General features: G+C 44.1%; 1 long non-coding RNA gene across 1 annotated transcript; it reads left to right on the forward strand.

Annotated features, from left to right (window-relative positions):
• Window positions 1-50: 50 nt before the first annotated feature.
• On the forward strand, window positions 51-25,250 carry LOC132074733 (uncharacterized). Its single transcript, XR_009418644.1, has 7 exons — window positions 51-184; window positions 6,061-6,125; window positions 6,747-6,810; window positions 7,514-7,589; window positions 7,708-8,017; window positions 8,358-8,475; window positions 24,805-25,250. It is a non-coding gene; the product is annotated as an uncharacterized LOC132074733 (long non-coding RNA).
• Window positions 25,251-26,612: the final 1,362 nt, after the last annotated feature.

Raw genomic sequence — 26,612 nt, forward strand, 5'->3', positions numbered from 1 at the left:
CTTTTGCATGGAGCTGTTCAGTGGAGGGGTTTATGGGGCGCTGCCGGCGCTGTCTCGTGGAAGGGCTGCGGGAGCTTCCCACAGGGTCGGGGGGACACCTGGATCCGCGCTTGGATCCGCGGAGCATCGCTTAAAGGAGGCGCCGAGGGACGAATCTTTGTGCCGGGGAGCAGCAGCCGAACAGGTGAGCCCGTGTGGGTTTGGAGCGGGGAATTTTCTCCTTCCCCTTTGCAATTTCATCTTGCCGGTCCCTCCCCGGTTCCCCAGGAACAAAAATGGAGCTTATGAAGACAAAAGGGATTAAGGAGAAGGAAGCAGCTCCTTTTATTGTCTGCGTTTGAACTGAGGGGATCCCTCTTGACTTGTGGTTTTAAGGGTGTTGATTGCGGGAAAAGCTGCCTTTTCCAGGCTGTTAGGGGTATCCCGGGGGTGACAGGGAATCCCTGCGTTCTATTCTAAGGGGAATGGGAAAAGTATTCTTGTGGTATTCTGGGTTTGATTTGAAGGCAGCCACCACATTTTCATCACCCTCGGGTTTAAATGGAGGGGGCAGCCCTGGTGTCCCTCCTTTTGAAGGGTTTGAACGGAGGTCGAAATCGCCCTTTCCCATCAGTCGAAGGCTTTCATTTGGGGAGCGCCCCTTCTTTTCTGCTCTCCTAGGGGGTGAAATTGGAGGGGAGAACACATTTCTTTGCCCTTGTTGAAGTGAGGTGCGCCCCGCCTGCGGCGTCGGTTTCGGGGTTGCGTTGCGGGGAGCCGCAGCTCCGGCAGCGTTTGCAGGGCTGCAATGGGGCTGTGCCGCTGCATCGGAGGGCGCTCCTCGTGCCCGCGGCCCGGCCCGGAACGTTCCCGCTCGGGAGCGCTGCCGGCACGGCCCGGGCGGCTGCCGGGGCGCACGGGGGATTCGGCGCGGCCGGGCCGGCCGAGGGCGGCGGTGGCGGAGCCGCGCCGGTGCGAGCCGAGGGGAGCCGGGCCGGGCCGGCCGAGGGCGGCGGAGGCGGCGCGGGCGCTGCTGCGCCGGCCCGGGCGGTGCCGGCCGCTCCGTCCGCTCCGGGCGCGGGGCCGGGGCGCCGCCGGTAGCCCCGGGCCCGGTGCCGGCCCCGCCGGGCAGGGGCAGCGGGCGGGGCTCCCCGGGACGGCGCCGGCCCCGCGTGCCGGAGCAGCCGCCGCAGGAGCCGCTTCCCTGCCGGGAGCCGCGCTCCGTCCGGGGCCGGCAGCGAGCGCGGGGTTCGGCCGCTCAAAGCTCGGCGGTGCCGCGGCTCGGAGGCGCTTTGGAGGCGTTGATTGCGTGGCTGTGTTCGGTTTGCAGCGGGCGTACGCTAAGGGATGCGGTGTTCTTCCCGAGCGGCACGGTTCTCGGTGCCGGTAGCAATGGTAAAGGTTTGTTTTGGATTGGCTTTTGTAGTCGGATTTTTTTTTTTTCCCAGGGTATTATGTTTAGAAGGGCGCGCAATGGTTTTTACGGGTCGTAGCGCGAAGCAGCGGTTCGCATTTTAATTCTGTTGCGGCGGCTTTTATTAGCGTGAGTGTGTAGTGTTTGTTTTGGGGGGCTTGGGGTAGCGTCGTGTCGTTCATAGCCGCGGGTTTTTAATCTCGATAATTGCATGTGTGTTTATCGTCTTCCAGGGCTTTCATTTGTTTGGTTTGTTCGATTGTAGTGTATGTTTTATGGTTACGGGTAATTTGGGGGACATTGTTTATGGTTACGTTTGTCTTTAGTCTTTGTGTTTGCTTCTAGGTGGTATTTTTATTTTGATAGCTTGAGGCACTATGGGTTTATTCAGTTGGGAATAATTTTTTTGTTGCAGATTTAAGTTTATCTGTTTTTTGGTATTATTCTTGTTGTTGGTTTCTTTATTTTCTTTTGTTGTTGTTGTCTTTTAATGTATTTGAGTATTGTTTATCAGGGTTTTTTTTGGGAACATGGGTATTTATATGGTGGGTTTTTAAAGTATTTATTTATTTGGGTAGTTAATTTCTTAGTTTTTAGTGGTTGAGATGTTTTTCCGTTTTGTTAATTCGTTCAGGTTTTAACGTTATTTTTACAGAGGATTGTTTATTCTTTGAGTTAGTGTAGAGGTAGAATTTTGGTGGTTTTTTTTTACTTTTAGTAACGTTCAGGATGAGTGGCACTGTCTTGAGTTTAGTAGATTGGTTTGACTTTTTTTAAGTACTTTTTGTAATTTGCTGTGTGTGTTTCTATAGGATTTTCTTTTATTTTGGTTCCATTTTTCTGTCGTGATGAGAATTGTTATTGTAAAGAGTGTTCTTTGTTTTTTCGCTGACACTTGTTTGGCTGTTGGAGATTTCTTGATGTTTTTGGAAGATATTGGTGGGAATTTGGTGCTGTTTGTTCTGTCATTTCATTTCGGAATTGGATTTTAAATATACAATTATGACTCTAACTCTATTGAAACAAAAGAAATAGATGTGTAGCAATGGGAATGAGCCAATTTTATTTTTATATATTCGGTCAATTTTTAAAATTTAACATGTAACTTAAGTCATTATATGTTTCAATAAGTTATTCTAATTTTAGTAGAGTATTATGTATGTTTATAGATATATGAATAGAGACTATAAATGTAAATACGACCCAAACAAAAATACAATAATATAAATGTATTGCACCTATATGCAGATATATAAAAAATTTAATAATAAATTGTAAATGTAAAATAACATAAATTGATACAGTATATAATACAAGTAATACTGTATATATCTTATTAAAAATATTTTAGGAAATCGATATAAAATAGATATAAATACGGATGTGATCTATCTATCTATATATATCTATCATTTGTTGTATATTATGATAAATATAAATATTTTTAAAAATTTAGGTAGTTTAAAATAATGAATGGTTTTGCTTTTTCTTTGCCAAAGCAGGGGTGTTAGTATAAAAATTGCAAATACAAATAATATAAAGGCAGAAATAGAAGTATAGAAATATATAGTAAACACATTAAAGATTTATATAAAAATTAGAAATATAAGGAAAAAGAAGTTGTAGCAGTAGATATGGTAAACAATTTAAAAATTAATTCCCGTATAGTTTTGAATAAGGTGCATATTATATATAGTTATTAATGTAATGCATCAATATAAACTATAAATATAAATTTGAATATAGTCATGCAAGCTATAACTATAAAAATATTTCAATATAGTGTAAAAGAAAGGTTTTTTTGTATGTATTGAGTTAGAAAGGGATTTTAATTTTAAATAATAAAAGTGTTATAGAAATAGAATTTTAAAAATATAAATATAGAATCAATACATAAAGATATTTATAAAACCACAAAAGATAAATAAATATTATTAGTAGGAATAGACATAATATAGTATAAGGAATAGTCATAATATAGTGTATAAATGACATACTGCATCCATGTCCACTATAAATATGCATGTGAATATAAATACGAAAAATAGAAATATCAAATGTATTTAAATATAATTTAAAACAACGGGGCTTGTTTGGGTCATGTCGGGTAAGAGGCGGGTTTTTGGCTCATTTATTTCAGAGCAGTTTTCGGCGGGGGTCGCCCCTGTTGTTTTTTGCCGCCTTCGCTGCCCGCAGCCCCGAGGCGCGCTGCGCCCCCGGCTGGGGCGGGCGGCAGTGCTGCCGCCTTGTGGGCAGAGCGCGGTACTGCAGCCCTGCGCCGAGAGGCCGCCACCTTGGGAGCGGCGAGTCGCGGGTGTCGCGGACTTTTCCTTGACCTTCTCGAGATGGGGGCAGAAATGGCGCGTAAATTGAAGGCCTCAGTCCGACTATCAGGGCTGCCTGCGTGTAAGACCGAAGCCGGCGCGGCCCCAGTGGGATTTTTTGTGGCGTTTTAGATGTACCCGAAAGGCGCTGTGGTCTCAGCGGCGCCGCGGGCGAGCGTATTTTGGCGGGTTTGTGACAGGCATGTGGGTTAAACGCCTCGCTGTGCCGGGGTCCTGTCACGGCCGCTTTCCCGCCCTGAGGGAGCCGAGCCGGGCCGAATAGTTCCGAAGAGCCGAAGAGCCGAGTGTGGCCGGAAATAGCCGAGTTTCCCCGAGGAGCCCTGTGGAGCCGAAAACAGCCGACTTTCACCGAAGAGCCGAGTGTGGCCGAAAACAGCCGAGTTTACACCAAGAGCCGATGATAGCCGAGTGTAGCCGACACTGGCCGCATTTAGACAATGTGCCGAATATGACCGAGTTTAGCCCAATCGTGCCGAGTTCGGCCGAGGAGCCGAACTGAAACGAGTTTAGACCAAGAGCCGAACCGAGCCGAATTCAGCCGAGTTTCATTCAACAGAACCGAACGCCGCCGCAGCGCTCTGCCTGCAGTGCGCCTGTGCAGACGGCAGGAGGCGCTGTGGCTGCAGTGCGCCGGGACAGACGACAGGGAGCGCTGGGGCTGCAGTGCGCCGGGACAGACGGCAGGGGGCGCTGTATAAAATAAGTATCAAATATCAACTATCTATCAGAAGGGATTAAAAGCTCTATGTCACGTACAGCAGTAGAAAATTTAAGGCTCCCAGGGAATAAATAGTTTTCTTTAAATCATTTTCGTTTTGGAGTTTTTTTTTTTTACTCCCAGGTATCCTGACAGTTTCTACTGCTGCTCTTTTATTCTAAAGCTAGAAAGATAAACCAAGATGAGAAATACAAGAAAGGGAAAGGGATAGGAAAGGAAAGGAAAGGAAGCAGGAGAGCAATAGGGAAGGGAAGGGTTGAAAACCAGAGTGAAAAAAGAAAAAAGAGTTGGAGGGAAAAAGAGAGGGCATTCGGGAGGAGCGGTGCTGCCTCGGGTCCTTCCCCGCCCTGGGGCGAAGGAGCCGTTTGATGCCCGGGAGGGACTGCAGCTCCCGGTGGCGGGGGACGGAGCCGTGGCTGTCAGCCCGAGACTACAACTCCCGGCAGGCCGTGCTGCCGGCGCGGCGTGTGACGCAACGGCTGACGCAGCACATGAGTGGCTGGCGTGCCAGGCGGCCGCGCGGGGCTGTGCGCGGGCAGCTGCCGGCGCCTCTCCCGCGCGGGACGGCGACGCTGGAGGGGCGAAGGCTCCGTGTGGGCGCCCGCGTGGAGCTGAGGAGCGCGGAAGGAGCGTCCGCCCGGTTCGTCGGCCTCACTCAGCGGTGCCGGGGGCGGGGGCGCTGCCGCCCGCCGATGGCGGAGGGCGAGGCGGTGCTTTGCTGCCGCGGGCCGGGAGCTGCAGGAGCCGCCCCGGGCGAGCGGCGCCGGGCGCTCCCGCGGTCCCGGTGGGGCGGCCGCCCTCGGGCTGGCGGAGGCGCAGGAGGAGCCCCCGAGCCGCAGCCGTCTCCCTCGGGCTGCTGCCGGTGCTGCGGGCGGAGGCGGCTCCGCCGCGTGTCGGGCGTTGCGAGCAGGGAGCGCTGCGATATCGGCGGCGTGACGGGGCTGCTGCCCGCGTTAGTGCTCGTGCCTCTTTCCGCCGTGGAAACGGACGGAGCGGCGCTGAGCGGCGAAGCCAGAGATGGCCGGGAGAATGCCCAGCGCGGGGAGCCGGCGGGCTGTATCCTTCGGATGGCCCAGGTGCGAGCTGCAAACTCATCCCCGCTTCCGCCCCTGCCCTCCCGAGCCCCAGGGAAAATGCTTTCCAGCATTGTCGAGCTTCTGAAAGACGAAACTTGTGATTTGACAGTAGCATCCAGAAAAGGTTTCTGTCTAGATTAGCAAATGCCTAAATTGTTCTTGGTTACATCCCACGACCGGTTTTAGGCAGTGACTTTATACTGCTTTTAGGATTTTCTTGTACAGTGGTGAGAAAAGAGGCAGGTCTGATAGTGGTTTCACTTTTTTCTACTTCACGTTCCATAAGATTCTTTTATCCAAGCACTTGTTTTAAAATTCTACTGTAGGCGTTTATGGTTCACTTTTTTTTTCTTTGCAGCACCCGTGACTTTTTTTTTTCTCTAAATCAGGAGTAAATATAGCTGAGTAAAATCACCTTGGTTTTCTTCCTTCTTTTTTTAACTGAATTGTTTTTATTAAAAATCCTATTTGAATATGTAGAAAAAGTGGGGATGTCCTGTAATATATCCTAGCTTTTCTTGTTTCCAGGGTACCCAGAAAATATGTCTCCCTTAGAGTCCCACAGAAACGTTCTCAGTGCGATCTCTATCAAGGTATGTATTTACAAGTAAGTGATCCCTTTAGATATTTGCCTGTGAATTACCTTTTCCTGTAATTGAGAGCTTGCGTTCTGTGGGTTGTATGATAAAGCTGTAAAACATGTAAAAATGGTTTTGCAAGTCTTAACCGTTGAAGGCAGCAATAAGTGGATTTAGAGCCTGTTCTTGAGCAGACAAAGGGAAAAAGTGTGACTTTGATGCTGAACTTGTCATTTTTCATTGGACTTGTCTGGAATTATTTAAGAATAGAGAGAGCTAGAAAAAGAGAGAAATAGAATTGGTTCTTGAGCCCTCCTCAAATGCTCACCATGATGCAGCGTAGAGCCGAAGGGAAGGGTGATGGAACAGAGCTCTGTGCTTTAGAAGGAAATAAATTTAAACCTGACCTCCACACAGAGTCTCACTAACTTCTGTTGTTTTAAAATACCAAATACGTTTAGGAAGTGTTGGAAGTTAGTATTTTGGGAAAGAAATGGCAGTTCCACAGAACATTCCATGGAACAGAGGCTCTGGGAACGATTCGTGTTGTAACTGCTGTCACTGCAATCAGTTGGTGGCTCAGCCTTGAAACGTGCACTTGGCCTTCTATAAAGCACTGTTTTGTTTGCCTTTCAGTGCTGTGAGTCTTGATAAATCGGAGAAGAGCCCAAGAGAAATTTTTCATCCCTTGATATAAAAGGTAGGAAGTGACTTGTTTTGGTTTGGTTCTTTTTCTTTTTCTTTTTCTTTATTATTTTCTGGAAATAAAAGTAATTAAGTATAGGTACTACTGGTTTCTTCCAGTAGCAGGTGATAATAATAGTAGTAGTACTAGTAAAAATAATAATAGACATAATAATAATAATAGTAATGTAATACTACTTAAACTGTCTTTATCCATTGGTCTGGCCATTTCAAATCAAAACTTCTAAACACAAATCAAACCGTCATCCTTGTAGAATCTTTCACAGCAGTGGGCTAAAGATCCTGGTTTTGTTGACAGGATTTATTGGTTCTGGAAGAACAAGAGGGAAGTAGAAGCGTAACTACTTCTAGCTCACAGAGCCGTCCAGTGAACAGAGCTTTGTGTTTTGGTGGGCTTGTGATGACTTTGAAATCAATTGCTCATTACAGTAAAAAAAAAATTCATGTTTTTTTGAACGTGACAGCAGAAATACCTTTAGGCACCAACTGAATAATAATAGATCACCAATTTAAGTAAAACATTCATGCTATACTATCGAAATTTAAAGGTAAATTATTATGTATTAGGTGATGGTATAAAGTGTATGTTCTCATGTGTAATGCAAAGATACATACGTACCTGAAAGTCCTTAGAGGAAACAAATTTTTATGTCTGCTGTTTGACTGTTTATCATACGATATTTGGTTTTCTTTCCCAGGGATCGGTGAATTTTAACTTTGGACTCCTCTATGCTAAGGATGCTCAGCTTACAGGTGATGAAATGTTCAGTAATGGTGAGTTTTTCACCTTCTCTTTAATTGCTGTGCTGATCTGAATAAGAGAAAAAACAAAAGCAAGAGAAAAAAGAAGGATGGTTTATTATTTTTGATGCTGTTTTGTTTGTTTCCTCAGTATTTGCTGCAGCTCTGCTCACCCAAGCTTTGGGTTCCTTCTGTCCCACTGGGAGTTGCCCAATTTGGTTGCATCTGGTGAAATTCCCCCTGAGACCTTACAGAACTAGCTCAAACTGCGTGAGAGCCATTTGCAGTTCTCTCCAGACACCTGGAGAATGGGCGACGTTTCTGAGGACCCGGCGAGCGCGCTTCTATCCAAACTCAGTCTGTGAAATTCCTGGGGAAAACCCTTCTGTGTCCTGAAGGGTTCAAACTCTGGTGAGGATCCAGTTATCAGGTGCTCACCTGGATGGTTCCAGCTCCCAAAGGTAACACTTGTACTCTTGCCCTGTGGTTTACATCTATTGTATTTTTGTTATTTTGCAAGATGTTTTGTCTTTGCAAAATATTGTGCATTTCACTCTTTGGAACCTCTCAGATGGTTCTTTGGTGCAGCACCACCCCATGGGACACTTGGCTGCTGTCCTGAAGGGGTTGGTCGCTAGAATTGTAAATCCTGGAGAGTTTATAAGTCTTCTGTCCCCAGGCAGGTATCATGCTTTGTTTACTTTAGTTCTGTTGGTTAGGCGCTGCTTCTCGTTGCAAGTATGAATTTCAAACTGCCCTGTTCTTACTTTAACTGTTTTCCTGGTTCTCTCCGTCCGGCAGGGAAAGACTCTCGTCTCCTTGTCGTCGGGCTCGGTGCTGTCCAAGAAGATGCAGAGACTAAAAAAATCCTAAGAAGCAAAATACGACTGCAGGGAAAAGAAGCTGGAGAGAACAGAAGGTGATCTTGTTATCCTTACCCTGTATTAGAAACATCCGCTGTGCTTTGGTGCTGGCAGCTGCCAGGGGCTTGTTAGCTCTTTGTAGGCAGGTGTAGGTGTTCACTTGTAGGTTTTTTCTCTGGACAAGGCAATTCAAACTTTGCTAAGCTTATATTTGCAGATTACTCTGTAGCACAGTCCAGCATGACGTTTTTGAATGTTGTAAAAATCCCATGTTACTTGGAAATTGCTAATGAAGAGAAGCTTTAGGGGAAAATAAGATTTCAGGGTTGGAAGATGTGAGAAGAATTTTGTGGGGATGTTAGACTGAAGTAAAGCACACTTGAAGCTGGACTGGCACGCTGGCAGGTCCCCTATTAAACAGTAGTGCTGAGGTTAGCCTGGGGGTTGCCCATTGTTTCTGTAGAAATCAATGTTTCCTGGTCTTCAGAGGTAAGCTGCTTTGAAAAGCTGGAAGGTCCAGCGTGCTGACAAGCCCCGTGCTTTGGATTAAAAGTAGATTTCGGAAGGGTCCTAAGCTTTTGTCTTTTCCTAGAAGTCGATGTAATCCTATCGAGGGGTTTTTAATTCTGTGTTGCCACGTCATCCATCAGAGCCCTGTTGTACTAATCATCATACAGATACAAAACAGAAAATCAGACCCTGTCCCGACCACTTAGAGCCCAGAAGACGATTTCCTCGGGCTGCCATTTGCGTGCCATCGGTACTCACCACGAATTGACCCCTGTGGCTGTGACACAGCACCTGGATGCTGACGGAAGGAGGCTGGTCGCAGAGCCTGGAGGTCCCTGTCCCACGGGGAGGGAGAGGACGAGGCAGCGTCGCCTGCAGGGAGGGTCTCGTCCCCAGAGAGCAGCCGGCGACTCCGTCCCTGCCCGGGGCTCCGGGTGCACCCTCGGGGAGGACGCCTGCCCTCAGGTTTCCCCCTGGGCACCCGGGGAGGGAACCAGGTCCATCCGTGTGGCAGCTGCAGGGCCTGCAGGCTCTGGGGCTCTGCAGCCGTGTGCCTTGTCACAGGGTGGCAGGGACGTGGCACTGCCCGGCCGCGCCGCTGGCCTCGGATCCTCGCTGCTTTCCTCCTGATCCCACGTGGATGTACCAGCAGTCTTCTGTCTTTTCTTTAAAAGTGTCCTTGGGAGACTTCAAAGAGAGGGTAATCAGTGATGTCAAAGCCGACATATTTGACCCGTTGGCACTCCAGAGAAAAGACAAAAAGCTGCTTTGCATCCTTGTGCCTGCAAGTCATTGTGGCCCAGGGAAGTGAGGAAGGCGCTGGCCGAGGTCACTGAGGCTCTGAGATGGGGGTGAGTTTGCATTCCAGTTTATTGGAATGGAGGCTCATGAGAAGTTTCCTCGGCTGTCCAAGGCACCGAGCCCCGGAGCCGAGTGAGCCTGAGCTGCTGCGTGCTTGCTGTGAGCTTTGGGGTGAGCGTGCATCGTTGCGGGCCTGGGATGGATTGAAATGCGCTGAGGAAAGCAGAGGCAGGGAGGGAGGGAAATGCTCTGTTAACTTGTGCCAATTCTTCTGTCAGACTCATCACGGCGGGACAGCGTGAGGACTGAAAGTGTGAGAAGATGTGGAGGGAAAGAGAGAACCTGACAGGAGCATCGGACGCACGAGTGCACGAATTTTGCTTTTTTGCTTGGATGTAAACTCAGGAGTTGAAAGGAATTTGGGAGTGGGAAGGGACATTTCAGAAGGAGAAGAAAAAAAAGTTGTTGTTGTTGTTGTTACAGTCCTGGCAAAAGCTTTTGTTCTAGCTAATAAAAGAAGTTAGTTTAAAAAACAAAAAGGAAAAAATGTAGTGTTTGTTTTTTACTTCGCTATGATATTCATTGGTGGTATATGGTGTATTGTTTTATTTCTTGGTACTATTAACTCTGTGTAAATTGTTTTCTGAGTGAAGCTGACTTTCTGGATGGGTTGGTTTGTATTTGAGGCAGGATTAATTTCAGTAGGATTCTTTCATAGATTTCTGATGGGTATTACCGGGATTTTGGTTTTGTTTACTGTATGTATAAACATAGAGCTTTGGTAGGGCCAGCTGGGCTGCTGGAGTTTTGGGTGTGAATTTATTAGATGGCTTTTGTTAGATGCAGTTTTTAATTTTTGAAATGTTTTTTAATGTGGTGGTCTTAAGGTGGTTTTTAAGAATTCATTGTATTGTTTTCTGTTGTTTGTAGTTGGTGTATGATAAGGGATGTGGTGTGACTTCTTGAACGCTCTGGTTTTGGTGTTCCTAAGTTGTGATTTCTTTCTGGTTCGATAGTTTTTTTTTTTTTGTTTTTATTTTTTGGGACAGGGGCATTTATATGGTGGGTTTTTATAGGCAATACGTTTTTTAATTTAGGTAGCGATATTTTTTAGTATTTTAATAGTTTAGATTTTTTATTTTCATGGTTTTAATTATTTTTTTTAATTTTTTCAAATAACTTGTATAAATTATAGGTTGTTATTTGTGCATGAGCATAAAGGTAGAGCTTTGGGGACATTTTTTAGTAATGTTCAGGGTCAGTTGTACAGTTTTGAGTCTAGTGAGTTGGTTTGATTTAATTTTTAACGGGTGTTTGTTGTTATTAGCAGTTGTGTCATTTTCAAGGTGTATTTGAGGTTTTTTGGGGTTTTTGGGATACTGGTTTAGGAGGAAGTTTATGATGAGCATGTGCAGAGGTTTTGGGCTACTCTATAGTGGGATTTAAAATTGATTTACAGTTAGGTTTATTTGAGTGTTGGTTAGGGTTCAATGACGTTGTGGGATGTTTGTTCCGTGACTGATAGAAACAGGTTTGGTTTGATGTGCTGCGACGGGACGGGCGTGTGCTGCGTGCCGGCGCTGACAAAGGTACGGTATCGCTGTGGCTCCGGTGTGTCGGGTTAGTGAACTTGTATGGTTTAATATAGGGATGAAAATAGAAATAAATATACATTTAAAAATAAATCTAAAATTAGAGTGGTAAACATAAATATAGATAACAGATACATACATGAAACTATAATACATGGTATATAATTGGAACATATTATCATATCGGTAAATGATAGTCTATTTTTTATATATATATATATACACAAAGATATATAAATATAGATTGTAAATACAAAAATATTTAAATAGAGTAAAAGTAAATTGGGGGGTTTTATTAGGTTATAGGCTGGGGTTTTAAAATAAATGATAGAAATAAAATATAAATTCAGATATACAAATATATATAGAAATACAAATATCTATACATATTTAATTTAAATAAATATAAGTAAAAAAATATATATAATACAGAAACTATATATCTCTGCTTCTATTAGAAGGTATTCTCTCTAATATATATAATATCTATGAATAAAATAAATAAAAATATCCATATAAATATCATTATAATTTTGAAAAATAAATTTACTTCCTGCATTTTAAATCTGGTTCAAATAAAGGGGTGTCCTTGGTTTTTATTTGGTTAGAGGCAGGAGTTTTATTTTAAATAATATAAGTAATATAGAAATGTGGATCTTAAGATAGAAATATATAATAAATATATAAAGAGAAATTGCTAAAGTATGACTATAAATATAAATATATGTAAGTAATATGAAGAGTTGTAGTATAGAATATAAATAACATATGTCAATATAAATTATAAATGGGAATATAAATATAAAAATATGTAAATATAGTTTAAGAGAAAGGGAATGTTTTGGCTTTTATTTAAGTAGAGGCAGGGTTTTTATTTTGAATATTATAAGTGTTCCAGAAGTAAAAATCTTGACGCAGAAATATTTAATCATTATAAAATATATGAATAAAAATATGAATAAAAATATAAATACCTACTCGCATCGGACGTAATATAGAATATAAACTTATTTATAGATTGACATTGGTAAAGATAAATGTATAAGTAAGCAATATACATTAATATACATTATAAATGCAAATATGAATATAAAAATTGAACATGAGGATAAAATCTATTTAAATATTGTTTAAAACAAAGGGTGGGGGTTTTTTTATTCTTCTTGGTTAGAGGCAGGGTTTTTATTTTAAATAATATGAATGTAGATATTATTGTTAAATATTTCTAAATATTGAGATATACAATCAAGATATATATATAAACACAAAATATAAATAAATAGAAATAATAGGAAGAGATGTAATGAAGAATTCAAATAACAGTATACATAAGTATACATTTTAAATGTAAATGTGAATATGAACCTGAAAAATAGAATTTTGAAAAATATTTAAGTACAGTTTTGAAGAAAGGGGTTCTTTTTGGCTTTAATGTGGATGGAGGCAAAGGTTTGATTTTAAATAATGCAAGTGTTACAGAAGTAAAAATCGTAAAAGAAATATATACTTATTATGTAAAAATATTTATAAAAATATACAAATAAATTTAAGTTGTAGGGATATATGCAATATGGAATAGAAATGTATTTATAAAAAGAAATGTATAAATGGACAGTGTATATCAGTATACATTGTAAATAGAAATGTGACTATTAATATGAAAAAATATTTTTAAAAATATTTAAATATTTCTTAAAAGAAATTGGTTTGGTTTTGGTTGTTTGTTTTTTTTTTTTTTTTTTTTTCTTTTTGTGTTTTGTTTTGTTTTGTTTTGTCTTTTATCCTATTAGATTACAGGCAGAGGCTTTTTTCCCTCTTCCCGGTTGTTTTGGGGCATTTATTTCAGAGCAGTTTTCGGCGGGGGTCGCCCCTGTTGTTTTTTGCCGCCTTCGCTGCCCGCAGCCCCGAGGCGCGCTGCGCCCCCGGCTGGGGCGGGCGGCAGTGCTGCCGCCTTGTGGGCAGAGCGCGGTACTGCAGCCCTGCGCCGAGAGGCCGCCACCTTGGGAGTGGCGCGTGGCCGATGTCGCGGACTTTTGGTTGACCTTCTCAACAGGGCGGCGAAAAGAGCGGGGAAGTGGAGGACCGGGTGGGTGTCATCTGGACTGCCTGCACGGAATACCGACGTCATGGCGGCCCCGACGGATTTTTCTGTGGCGTTTCATGTGTACCCGAGACATGCTGTGGGCTCAGCGGCGCCGCGGGCGGGCGTATTTCGGCGGGTTTGTGACAGGCATGTGGGTTAAATGCCTCGCTGTGCCGGGGTCCTGTCACGGCCGCTTTCCCGCCCTGAGGGAGCCGAGCCGGGCCGAATAGTTCCGAAGAGCCGAAGAGCCGAGTGTGGCCGGAAACAGCCGACTTGAACCGAAGAGCCCAGTGCGGCCGAAAATAGCCGAGTTTACGCCAAGAGCCGATGATAGCCGACTGGAACCGAGAGCCGAGTGTAGCCGACACTGGCCGCATTTAGACAATGTGCCGAATACGACCGAGTTTAGCCCAACCGTGCGGAGTTCAGCCGAGGAGCCGAACTGAAACGACTTTAGACCAAGAGCCGAACCAAGCCGAATTCAGCCGAGTTTCATTAAACAGAACCGAACGACGCCGCAGCGCTCTGCCTGCAGTGCGCCGGTGCAGACGACAGGGGGCGCTGTGCCTGCAGTGCGCCGGTGCACACGGCAGGGGGCGCTGTATAAAGTATCAAATATCAACTATCTATAAGAAGGAATAAAAGCTCTATGACACGTGCAGCAGCAGAAAATTTCAGGCTCCCAGGGAATAAATCGTTTTCTTTAAATCATTTTCGTTTTGGGTTTTTTTTTACTCCCAGGTAGCCTGAAAGTTACTGCTGCTGCTTTTTTATTCTAAAGCTAGAAAGGAAAACCAAGATTAGACATACAGGGAAAGAAAGAAAGACAGAAAAGGAAAAAAAGAAAATAAGGAAAGGAACTGAAAGGAAGAAAGAAGGAAGGACAGGGAGGAAGGAAGGAAGGCAGACAAAAAAACACCAAAAACCAGGAGGGCAAGGAGAAACCTAGGAAAAAAAAAAAAAAAAAAAAAAAAGGAAAGAAAAAAAGAACAACAAAAAACAAACCCACCGAAAAAAACTCGAGATGGGCGAGAAACCCCCCCCCAAAAGAAAAAAGAAAAACCAAGGTGGGCAAGAAAAATCCCAGATATACCACAGAAAAAGAAACAGGGGAAACAAACAAAAAAAAAACCAACAAAAAAAGAAAACAACAACAAGATGTGCAAGAAAAAACGCAGAAAAAAAAACCCAGAATGGGCAAAGAAAAGCCCAGGAAAAAAAAAAAAAAAAAACCCAAAAAAAAAACCCTAAGAAGGGCAAGGAAATAAAAACAGAAGAAATAACCCAGGAGAAAAAAAAAAAAAAAAAAAAAAAAAAAAAAAGATGGGCAAGAAAAGCCCAGAAAAAAAAAAAAAACAGAAAAGAACCCAAGATGGGCAAGAAGAAACAAAGAAAAAACCCCAAGAAATGCCAGAAAAAAATCAAGGTAAAAGGGAATAAAAGCCCCAAGAAACAAGGCAAGAAAAAGAGGCAATAAAGGCCACAAAAATTTCAAGAAGAAAACCAAGTAATGCCAGAAAAAGGTACGGAAATGGTTCTGCCAGGTGCGATCAAGGTGAGCGGGTTCAGTTTCAGGTCCAGGAGATGAACAAGTGTCAGATTAGCTTGGGGCGCTGCTCTGCAATGCAGCCGTGACAGGATTTATGTTTAAATATAGTTTAAATAAATTGGGGATTGTTTGGCTTTTATTGGGGTATAGGCTGGAGATTTCATAAAAAGTATAAAAATAGAAATCCAATTCTATCCTATATATGTTGATATCGATAAATATTTAGTATACGTAAATATAAGTAAAAGAAATATATTGTGTAAAAAGAATATATCTATTATTATATAAAAAGGTATTCTCTCCAATCTATATAATACCTATAAATATAATACATGAAAATTACAAATGTAAATGTGAATAGAATTACGACAAACAAAATTATTTTAAAAATTTTAACTGTTGTTTAAATAAAGGGGTGTCTTTGGTTTTTCTTTGGTTAGAGGCAGGGGCTTTATTTTTAATAATATAAGTACGATCGAAATGTAAATCGGCATGCAGAAATATATAATAAATATATAAAGATGTAATACTAAACTATGAATTTAAAAAGAAATAGAAAAAGAAATTTATGTAAGTAACATGAAGAGATATAATATACAATATAATTCATATTATACAGTAATATTAATTATATATATAAATGCGAATAGAAATATGAAAAATATATGATGGGGGCTCGGAGCAGCCCAGGTGTGAGTGTGAGGATGATGGGGGCTCGGAGCAGCCCAGGTGTGAGTGCGAGGATGATGGGGGCTCGGAGCAGCCCAGGTGTGAGTGCGAGGATGAGGAGGGGCCGGCTCCTGCCGGGGCCAGGCTGCTTTAGGGGGAGGCTTTGCCTCGGCTCCCTTTTGCATGGAGCTGTTCAGTGGAGGGGTTTATGGGGCGCTGCCGGCGCTGTCTCGTGGAAGGGCTGCGGGAGCTTCCCACAGGGTCGGGGGGACACCTGGATCCGCGCCTGGATCCGCGGAGCATCGCTTAAAGGAGGCGCCGAGGGACGAATCTTTGTGCCGGGGAGCAGCAGCCGAACAGGTGAGCCCGTGTGGGTTTGGAGCGGGGAATTTTCTCCTTCCCCTTTGCAATTTCATCTTGCCAGTCCCTCCCCGGTTCCCCAGGAACAAAAATGGAGCTTATGAGGACAAAAGGGATTAAGGAGAAGGAAGCAGCTCCTCTTCTCTTTTTGTCTGCGTTTGAACTGAGGGGATCCCTCTTGACTTGTGGTTTTAAGGGTGTTGATTGCGGGAAAAGCTGCCTTTTCCAGGCTGTTAGGGGTATCCCGGGGGTGACAGGGAATCCCTGCGTTCTATTCTAAGGGGAATGGGAAAAGTATTCTTGTGGTATTCTGGGTTTGATTTGAAGGCAGCCCACCCCATTTTCATCACCCTCGGGTTTAAATGGAGGGAGCAGCCCTGGTGTCCCTCCTTTTGAAGGGTTTGAACGGAGGTCGAAATCGCCCTTTCCCATCAGTCGAAGGCTTTCATTTGGGGAGCGCCCCTTCTTTTCTGCTGTCGTAGGGGGTGAAATTGGAGGGGAGAACACATTTCTTTGCCCTTGTTGAAGTGAGGTGAGCCCGCCTGCGGCGTCGGTTTCGGGGTTGCGTTGCGGGAAGCCGCAGCTCCGGCAGCGTTTGCAGGGCTGCAATGGGGCTGTGCCGCTGCATCGGGGGGCGCTCCTCGTGTCCGCGGCCCGGCCGGGAACGTTCCCGCTCGGGAGCGCTGCCGGCACGGCCCGGGCAGCTGCCGGGGCGCACGGGGGATTCGGCGCGGCCGGGCCGGCCGAGGGCGGCGGTGGCGGAGCCGCGCCGGTGCGAGCCGAGGGGAGCCGGGCCGGGCCGGCCGAGGGCGGCGGAGGCGGCGCGGGCGCTGCTGCGCCGGCCCGGGGCGGTGCCGGCCGCTCCGTCCGCTCCGGGCGCGGGGCCGGGGCGCCGCCGGTAGCCCCGGGCCCGGTGCCGGCCCCGCCGGGCAGGGGCAGCGGGCGGGGCTCCCCGGGACGGCGCCGGCCCCGCGTGCCGGAGCAGCCGCCGCAGGAGCCGCTTCCCTGCCGGGAGCCGCGCTCCGTCCGGGGCCGGCAGCGAGCGCGGGGTTCGGCCGCCCAAAGTTCGGCGGTGCCGCGGCTCGGAGGCGCTTTGGAGGCGTTGATTGCGTGGCTGTGTTCGGTTTGCAGCGGGCGTACGCTAAGGGATGCGGTGTTCTTCCCGAGCGGCACGGTTCTCGGTGCCGGTAGCAATGGTAAAGGTTTGTTTTGGATTGGCTTTTGTAGTCGGATTTTTTTTTTTTCCCAGGGTATTATGTTTAGAAGGGCGCGCAATGGTTTTTACGGGTCGTAGCGCGAAGCAGCGGTTCGCATTTTAATTCTGTTGCGGCGGCTTTTATTAGCGTGAGTGTGTAGTGTTTGTTTTGGGGGGCTTGGGGTAGCGTCGTGTCGTTCATAGCCGCGGGTTTTTAATCTCGATAATTGCATGTGTGTTTATCGTCTTCCAGGGCTTTCATTTGTTTGGTTTGTTCGATTGTAGTGTATGTTTTATGGTTACGGGTAATTTGGGGGACATTGTTTATGGTTACGTTTGTCTTTAGTCTTTGTGTTTGCTTCTAGGTGGTATTTTTATTTTGATAGCTTGAGGCACTATGGGTTTATTCAGTTGGGAATAATTTTTTTGTTGCAGATTTAGGTTTATCTGTTTTTTGGTATTATTCTTGTTGTTGGTTTCTTTATTTTCTTTTGTTGTTGTTGTTGTCTTTTAATGTATTTGAGTATTGTTTATCAGGGTTTTTTTTGGGAACATGGGTATTTATATGGTGGGTTTTTAAAGTATTTATTTATTTGGGTAGTTAATTTCTTAGTTTTTAGTGGTCGAGATGTTTTTCCATTTTGTTAATTAGTTCAGCTTTTACAGTTATTTTTACAGAGGATTGTTTATTCTTTGAGTTAGTGTAGAGGTAGATTTTTTTTTTTTTTAATTTTAGTAACGTTCAGGGTGAGTGGCACTGTCTGGAGTTAAGTAGATTGGTTTCACTTTTTTTTAGTACTTTTTGTAATTTGCTGTGTGTGTTTCTATAGGATTTTCTTTTATTTTGGTTCCATTTTTCTGTCGTGATGAGAATTGATATTGAAAAGAGTGTTCTTTGGTTTTTCGCTGACACTTGTTTGGCTGTTGGAGATTTCTTGATGTTTTTGGAAGATATTGGTGGGAATTTGGTGCTGTTTGTTCTGTCATTTCATTTCGGAATTGGATTTTAAATATACAATTATGACTCTAACTCTATTGAAACAAAAGAAATAGATGTGTAGCAATGGGAATGAGCCAATTTTATTTTTATATATTCGGTCAATTTTTAAAATTTAACATGTAACTTAAGTCATTATATGTTACAATAAGTTATTCTAATTTTAATAGAGTATTGTGTATGTTTATAGATATATGAATAGAGACTATAAATGTAAATACGACCCAAACAAAAATACAATAATATAAATGTATTGCACCTATATGCAGATATATAAAAAATTTAATAATAAATTGTAAATGTAAAATAACATAAATTGATACAGTATATAATACAAGTAATACTGTATATATCTTATTAAAAATATTTTAGGAAATCGATATAAAATAGATATAAATACGGATGTGATCTATCTATCTATATATATCTATCATTTGTTGTATATTATGATAAATATAAATATTTTTAAAAATTTAGGTAGTTTAAAATAATGAATGGTTTTGCTTTTTCTTTGCCAAAGCAGGGGTGTTAGTATAAAAATTGCAAATACAAATAATATAAAGGCAGAAATAGAAGTATAGAAATATATAGTAAACACATTAAAGATTTATATAAAAATTAGAAATATAAGGAAAAAGAAGTTGTAGCAGTAGATATGGTAAACAATTTAAAAATTAATTCCCGTATAGTTTTGAATAAGGTGCATATTATATATAGTTATTAATGTAATGCATCAATATAAACTATAAATATAAATTTGAATATAGTCATGCAAGCTATAACTATAAAAATATTTCAATGTAGTGTAAAAGAAAGGGGTTTTTTGTATGTATTGAGTTAGAAAGGGATTTTAATTTTAAATAATAAAAGTGTTATAGAAATAGAATTTAAAAAATATAAATATAGAATAAATACATAAAGATATTTATAAAACCACAAAAGATAAATAAATATTATTAGTAGGAATAGACATAATATAGTATAAGGAATAGACATAATATAGTGTATAAATGACATACTGCATCCATGTCCACTATAAATATGCATGTGAATATAAATAAGAAAAATAGAAATATCAAATGTATTTAAATATAATTTAAAACAACGGGGCTTGTTTGGGTCATGTCGGGTAAGCGGCGGGTTTTTGGCATTTATTTCAGAGCAGGTTTTGTTGGGGGTCGCCCCTGTTGCCGGCTGGGGCGGGCGGCAGTGCTGCCGCTTTGTGGGCAGAGCGCGGTACTGCAGCCCTGCGCCGAGAGGCCGCCATCTTGGGAGTGGCGAGTCGCGGGTGTCGCGGACTTTTCCTTGACCTTCTCGAGATGGGGGCAGAAATGGCGCGTAAATTGAAGGCCCCAGTCCGACTATCAGGGCTGCCTGCGTGTAAGACCGAAGCCGGCGCGGCCCCAGTGGGATTTTTTGTGGCGTTTTAGATGTACCCGAGAGGCGCTGTGGTCTCAGCGGCGCCGCGGGCGAGCGTATTTTGGCGGGTTTGTGACAGGCATGTGGGTCAAACGCCGCGCTGTGCCGGGGTCCTGTCACGGCCGCTTTCCTGCCCTGAGGGAGCCGAGCCGGGCCGAATAGTTCCGAAGAGCCGAGTGTGGCCGGAAATAGCCGAGTTTCCCCGAGGAGCCCAGTGGAGCCGAAAACAGCCGACTTTCACCGAAGAGCCGAGTGTGGCCGAAAACAGCCGAGTTTACACCAAGAGCCGATGATAGCCGAGTGTAGCCGACACTGGCCGCATTTAGACAATGTGCCGAATATGACCGAGTTTAGCCCAATCGTGCCGAGTTCGGCCGAAGAGCCGAACTGAAACGAGTTTAGACCAAGAGCCGAACCGAGCCGAATTCAGCCGAGTTTCATTCAACAGGACCGAACGCCGCCGCAGCGCTCTGCCTGCAGTGCGCCTGTGCAGACGGCAGGAGGCGCTGTGGCTGCAGTGCGCCGGGACAGACGACAGGGAGCGCTGGGGCTGCAGTGCGCCGGGACAGACGGCAGGGGGCGCTGTATAAAGTAAGTCTCAAATATCAACTATCTATCAGAAGGGATTAAAAGCTCTATGTCACGTGCAGCAGTAGAAAATTTAAGGCTCCCAGGGAATAAATAGTTTTCTTTAAATCATTTTCGTTTTGGAGTTTTTTTTTTTTTACTCCCAGGTATCCTGACAGTTTCTACTGCTGCTCTTTTATTCTAAAGCTAGAAAGATAAACCAAGATGAGAAATACAAGAAAGGGAAAGGGATAGGAAAGGAAAGGAAAGGAAGCAGGAGAGCAATAGGGAAGGGAAGGGTTGAAAACCAGAGTGAAAAAAGAAAAAAGAGTTGGAGGGAAAAAGAGAGGGCATTCGGGAGGAGCGGTGCTGCCTCGGGTCCTTCCCCGCCCTGGGGCGAAGGAGCCGTTTGATGCCCGGGAGGGACTGCAGCTCCCGGTGGCGGGGGACGGAGCCGTGGCTGTCAGCCCGAGACTACAACTCCCGGCAGGCCGTGCTGCCGGCGCGGCGTGTGACGCAACGGCTGACGCAGCACATGAGTGGCTGGCGTGCCAGGCGGCCGCGCGGGGCTGTGCGCGGGCAGCTGCCGGCGCCTCTCCCGCGCGGGACGGCGACGCTGGAGGGGCGAAGGCTCCGTGTGGGCGCCCGCGTGGAGCTGAGGAGCGCGGAAGGAGCGTCCGCCCGGTTCGTCGGCCTCACTCAGCGGTGCCGGGGGCGGGGGCGCTGCCGCCCGCCGATGGCGGAGGGCGAGGCGGTGCTTTGCTGCCGCGGGCCGGGAGCTGCAGGAGCCGCCCCGGGCGAGCGGCGCCGGGCGCTCCCGCGGTCCCGGTGGGGCGGCCGCCCTCGGGCTGGCGGAGGCGCAGGAGGAGCCCCCGAGCCGCAGCCGTCTCCCTCGGGCTGCTGCCGGTGCTGCGGGCGGAGGCGGCTCCGCCGCGTGTCGGGCGTTGCGAGCAGGGAGCGCTGCGATATCGGCGGCGTGACGGGGCTGCTGCCCGCGTTAGTGCTCGTGCCTCTTTCCGCCGTGGAAACGGACGGAGCGGCGCTGAGCGGCGAAGCCAGAGATGGCCGGGAGAATGCCCAGCGCGGGGAGCCGGCGGGCTGTATCCTTCGGATGGCCCAGGTGCGAGCTGCAAACTCATCCCCGCTTCCGCCCCTGCCCTCCCGAGCCCCAGGGAAAATGCTTTCCAGCATTGTCGAGCTTCTGAAAGACGAAACTTGTGATTTGACAGTAGCATCCAGAAAAGGTTTCTGTCTAGATTAGCAAATGCCTAAATTGTTCTTGGTTACATCCCACGACCGGTTTTAGGCAGTGACTTTATACTGCTTTTAGGATTTTCTTGTACAGTGGTGAGAAAAGAGGCAGGTCTGATAGTGGTTTCACTTTTTTCTACTTCACGTTCCATAAGATTCTTTTATCCAAGCACTTGTTTTAAAATTCTACTGTAGGCGTTTATGGTTCACTTTTTTTTTCTTTGCAGCACCCGTGACTTTTTTTTTTCTCTAAATCAGGAGTAAATATAGCTGAGTAAAATCACCTTGGTTTTCTTCCTTCTTTTTTTAACTGAATTGTTTTTATTAAAAATCCTATTTGAATATGTAGAAAAAGTGGGGATGTCCTGTAATATATCCTAGCTTTTCTTGTTTCCAGGGTACCCAGAAAATATGTCTCCCTTAGAGTCCCACAGAAACGTTCTCAGTGCGATCTCTATCAAGGTATGTATTTACAAGTAAGTGATCCCTTTAGATATTTGCCTGTGAATTACCTTTTCCTGTAATTGAGAGCTTGCGTTCTGTGGGTTGTATGATAAAGCTGTAAAACATGTAAAAATGGTTTTGCAAGTCTTAACCGTTGAAGGCAGCAATAAGTGGATTTAGAGCCTGTTCTTGAGCAGACAAAGGGAAAAAGTGTGACTTTGATGCTGAACTTGTCATTTTTCATTGGACTTGTCTGGAATTATTTAAGAATAGAGAGAGCTAGAAAAAGAGAGAAATAGAATTGGTTCTTGAGCCCTCCTCAAATGCTCACCATGATGCAGCGTAGAGCCGAAGGGAAGGGTGATGGAACAGAGCTCTGTGCTTTAGAAGGAAATAAATTTAAACCTGACCTCCACACAGAGTCTCACTAACTTCTGTTGTTTTAAAATACCAAATACGTTTAGGAAGTGTTGGAAGTTAGTATTTTGGGAAAGAAATGGCAGTTCCACAGAACATTCCATGGAACAGAGGCTCTGGGAACGATTCGTGTTGTAACTGCTGTCACTGCAATCAGTTGGTGGCTCAGCCTTGAAACGTGCACTTGGCCTTCTATAAAGCACTGTTTTGTTTGCCTTTCAGTGCTGTGAGTCTTGATAAATCGGAGAAGAGCCCAAGAGAAATTTTTCATCCCTTGATATAAAAGGTAGGAAGTGACTTGTTTTGGTTTGGTTCTTTTTCGTTATTATTTTCTGGAAATAAAAGTAATTAAGTATAGGTACTACTGGTTTGTTTCTTCCAGTAGCAGGTGATAATAATAGTAGTAGTACTAGTAAAAATAATAATAGACATAATAATAGTAATGTAATACTACTTAAACTGTCTTTATCCATTGGTCTGGCCATTTCAAATCAAAACTTCTAAGCACAAATCAAACCGTCATCCTTGTAGAATCTTTCACAGCAGTGGGCTAAAGATCCTGGTTTTGTTGACAGGATTTATTGGTTCTGGAAGAACAAGAGGGAAGTAGAAGCCTAACTACTTCTAGCTCACAGAGCCGTCCAGTGAACAGAGCTTTGTGTTTTGGTGGGCTTGTGATGACTTTGAAATCAATTGCTCATTACAGTAAAAAAAAAAATTCATGTTTTTTTGAACGTGACAGCAGAAATACCTTTAGGCACCAACTGAATAATAATAGATCACCAGTTTAAGTAAAACATTCACGCTATACTATCGAAATTTAAAGGTAAATTATTATGTATTAGGTGATGGTATAAAGTGTATGTTCTCATGTGTAATGCAAAGATACATACGTACCTGAAAGTCCTTAGAGGAAACAAATTTTTATGTCTGCTGTTTGACTGTTTGTCATACGATATTTGGTTTTATTTCCCAGGGATCGGTGAATTTTAACTTTGGACTCCTCTATGCTAAGGATGCTCAGCTTACAGGTGATGAAATGTTCAGTAATGGTGAGTTTTTCACCTTCTCTTTAATTGCTGTGCTGATCTGAATAAGAAAAAAACAAAAGCAAGAGAAAAAAGAAGGATGGTTTATTATTTTTGATGCTGTTTTGTTTGTTTCCTCAGTATTTGCTGCAGCTCTGCTCACCCAAGCTTTGGGTTCCTTCTGTCCCACTGGGAGTTGCCCAATTTGGTTGCATCTGGTGAAATTCCCCCTGAAACCTTACAGAACTAGCTCAAACTGCGTGAGAGCCATTTGCAGTTCTCTCCAGACACCTGGAGAATGGGCGACGTTTCTGAGGACCCGGCGAGCGCGCTTCTATCCAAACTCAGTCTGTGAAATTCCTGGGGAAAACCCTTCTGTGTCCTGAAGGGTTCAAACTCTGGTGAGGATCCAGTTATCAGGTGCTCACCTGGATGGTTCCAGCTCCCAAAGGTAACACTTGTACTCTTGCCCTGTGGTTTACATCTATTGTATTTTTGTTATTTTGCAAGATGTTTTGTCTTTGCAAAATATTGTGCATTTCACTCTTTGGAACCTCTCAGATGGTTCTTTGGTGCAGCACCACCCCATGGGACACTTGGCTGCTGTCCTGAAGGGGTTGGTCGCTAGAATTGTAAATCCTGGAGAGTTTATAAGTCTTCTGTCCCCAGGCAGGTATCATGCTTTGTTTACTTTAGTTCTGTTGGTTAGGCGCTGCTTCTCGTTGCAAGTATGAATTTCAAACTGCCCTGTTCTTATTTTAACTGTTTTCCTGGTTCTCTCCGTCCGGCAGGGAAAGACTCTCGTCTCCTTGTCGTCGGGCTCGGTGCTGTCCAAGAAGATGCAGAGGCTAAAAAAATCCTAAGAAGCAAAATACGACTGCAGGGAAAAGAAGCTGGAGAGAACAGGAGGTGATATTGTTATCCTTACCCTGTATTAGAAACATCCGCTGTGCTTTGATGCTGGCAGCTGCCAGGGGCTTGTTAGCTCTTTGTAGGCAGGTGTAGGTGTTCACTTGTAGGTTTTTTCTCTGGACAAGGCAATTCAAACTTTGCTAAGCTTATATTTGCAGATTACTCTGTAGCACAGTCCAGCATGACGTTTTTGAATGTTGTAAAAATACCATGTTACTTGGAAGTTGCTAATGAAGAGAAGCTTTAGGGGAAAATAAGATTTCAGGGTTGGAAGATGTGAGAAGAATTTTGTGGGGATGTTAGACTGAAGTAAAGCACACTTGAAGCTGGACTGGCACGCTGGCAGGTCCCCTATTAAACAGTGGTGCTGAGGTTAGCCTGGGGGTTGCCCATTGTTTCTGTAGAAATCAATGTTTCCTGGTCTTCAGAGGTAAGCTGCTTTGAAAAGCTGGAAGGTGCAGCATGCTGACAATCCCCGTGCTTTGGATTAAAAGTAGATTTCGGAAGGGTCCTAAGCTTTTGTCTTTTCCTAGAAGTCGATGTAATCCTATCGAGGGGTTTTTAATTCTGTGTTGCCACGTCAACCATCAGAGCCCTGTTGTACTAATCATCATACAGATACAAAACAGAAAATCAGACCCTGTCCTGACCACTTAGAGCCCAGAACACGATTTCCTCAGGCTGCCATTTGCGTGCCATCGGTACTCACCACGGATGGGAGCTGGGGATTGTTGCAGCTGTTGGGAACAAACCGCTTCTCGTCACACAGAAATGGAATTGGGACGACGCCTCGGCCAGCCCCTCTCTGCCATCGTCTCCTGAATCTGCAGCAGAGCAGTTCCAGTCCATGCGGGCACGTGTAATCCAGCTCCTGATGATCTGAGCGCACGGAGCAGTGCTCAGCTGCTGTGGGGGGCTCAGGGAAGGCAGAGTGTGCATTGTCATCTTCCTGAACCTACAGACGAATCCAAGTCAGAATCCACAGTGTGGAAATCAGTCGCATATATGCTAAATAAAACTTGCAGATTATTTAAGAATTGTTGTTGCTTGTTCTTTGTTGTGCTTCAGCGCTTAGAAAACCTCCCTTTAAAATCAGTTCAATTCATCAATTGAACCTTTGTTTGCAGACCCTCAGTGAGCAGAATTTGTTGCAGACTCAGTGCACGCTGTGCTGGCCTCCTGGGAGTGTGAGGAGCTCATGTGTGCTACTTTTTGCTTTAGGACGCTCTGAGGTATTTATTCCTTTTGGGATACATGATGAGAATTCCCAAGAGAGGTAGTTATAAGGTATGACATTGGGAAAAAGCCTGTGTGGTTGGAATGTTGTTGCTGTCAAAAGTTAATTTTTTCTTAGCCAGTAGTTAGCTTTTTGCTTTATTTTTGTGGTATCAGTATTTTATTGTTAAAAAAATTCCTTCAAAATAACTTCAGTGGCTGGCCATCGGTACCTTGTTCAGATTTGCCTATTTGCTTGTAGCTAAAATGTTCACATCTTGTTTATCATTCTATTTAAGAAACTGCTGCCCAGCCAACTAATAACTGAATATCCATCTGTCTAGGACACAGGGAGAGGATTTAGGTAATGTCTTTGTTTCCAGAAAAAAGTTCCAGTGTAGTTTCTAAATAGAGGAGAAGGGGGTGAAGACTCGGGGCTCTGATGCCGTTGGGGCACCCCAAGGTCCCCAGGAGAAGGAGCCCCACTGGGGTGCAGGAGCAGGTGTGTTCTCATGTAATATTGAACAAATTATAAATATAAATATGAAAATTAATAACATGAAAATATTTTTAAAATACTTAAATAAAGCGGGTTTTCTTGATTGGTCAATAGGCAGGGTTTTGATTGTAAAAATTATAAATACAAATAATATAAAGGTAGAAATCTAAGTTTGGAAATATATAATAAATACATACAGATAAATATAAAAATTAAAAATATAAGAAAGAATTAGTTGTAGCAGTAGATGTTATACATAATTTAAATAATAATTTAAATCTATTTTAAAATTTTATATATATATCATTATTAATGTAATACATCCAAAGAAACGATAAATTAAAATATGAATGTATAATTATACAAAGTATCGATAAAAAACATTTCAATATCCTTTAAAAGAAGGGGTTTTTTTATTTATTTGGTTAGAGACGGGGTTTTTATTTGGAATAATGAAAGTATTATAGAAGTATAAAACTAAATATAGAAATTTACAGTCAATATAGAAAGATATTTGTAAAAACACGAACGAACGACGCCTCCTTCGGCCGAATGGAACGAGCTCAGCCGAACCCAGGCGAGACCGGCGGAACCTGACGGCCTCGAGCGAACCGAGGCCAGGCTTGCGAGGCTGCCTGAACGGAGCCGAGCTCAGCCGAACCGAGCCCGCTGCTCTCGTGCGCGC

This window comes from Ammospiza nelsoni, chromosome 6 (assembly GCF_027579445.1).
Source record: "Ammospiza nelsoni isolate bAmmNel1 chromosome 6, bAmmNel1.pri, whole genome shotgun sequence".
Taxonomy (NCBI): domain Eukaryota; kingdom Metazoa; phylum Chordata; class Aves; order Passeriformes; family Passerellidae; genus Ammospiza; species Ammospiza nelsoni.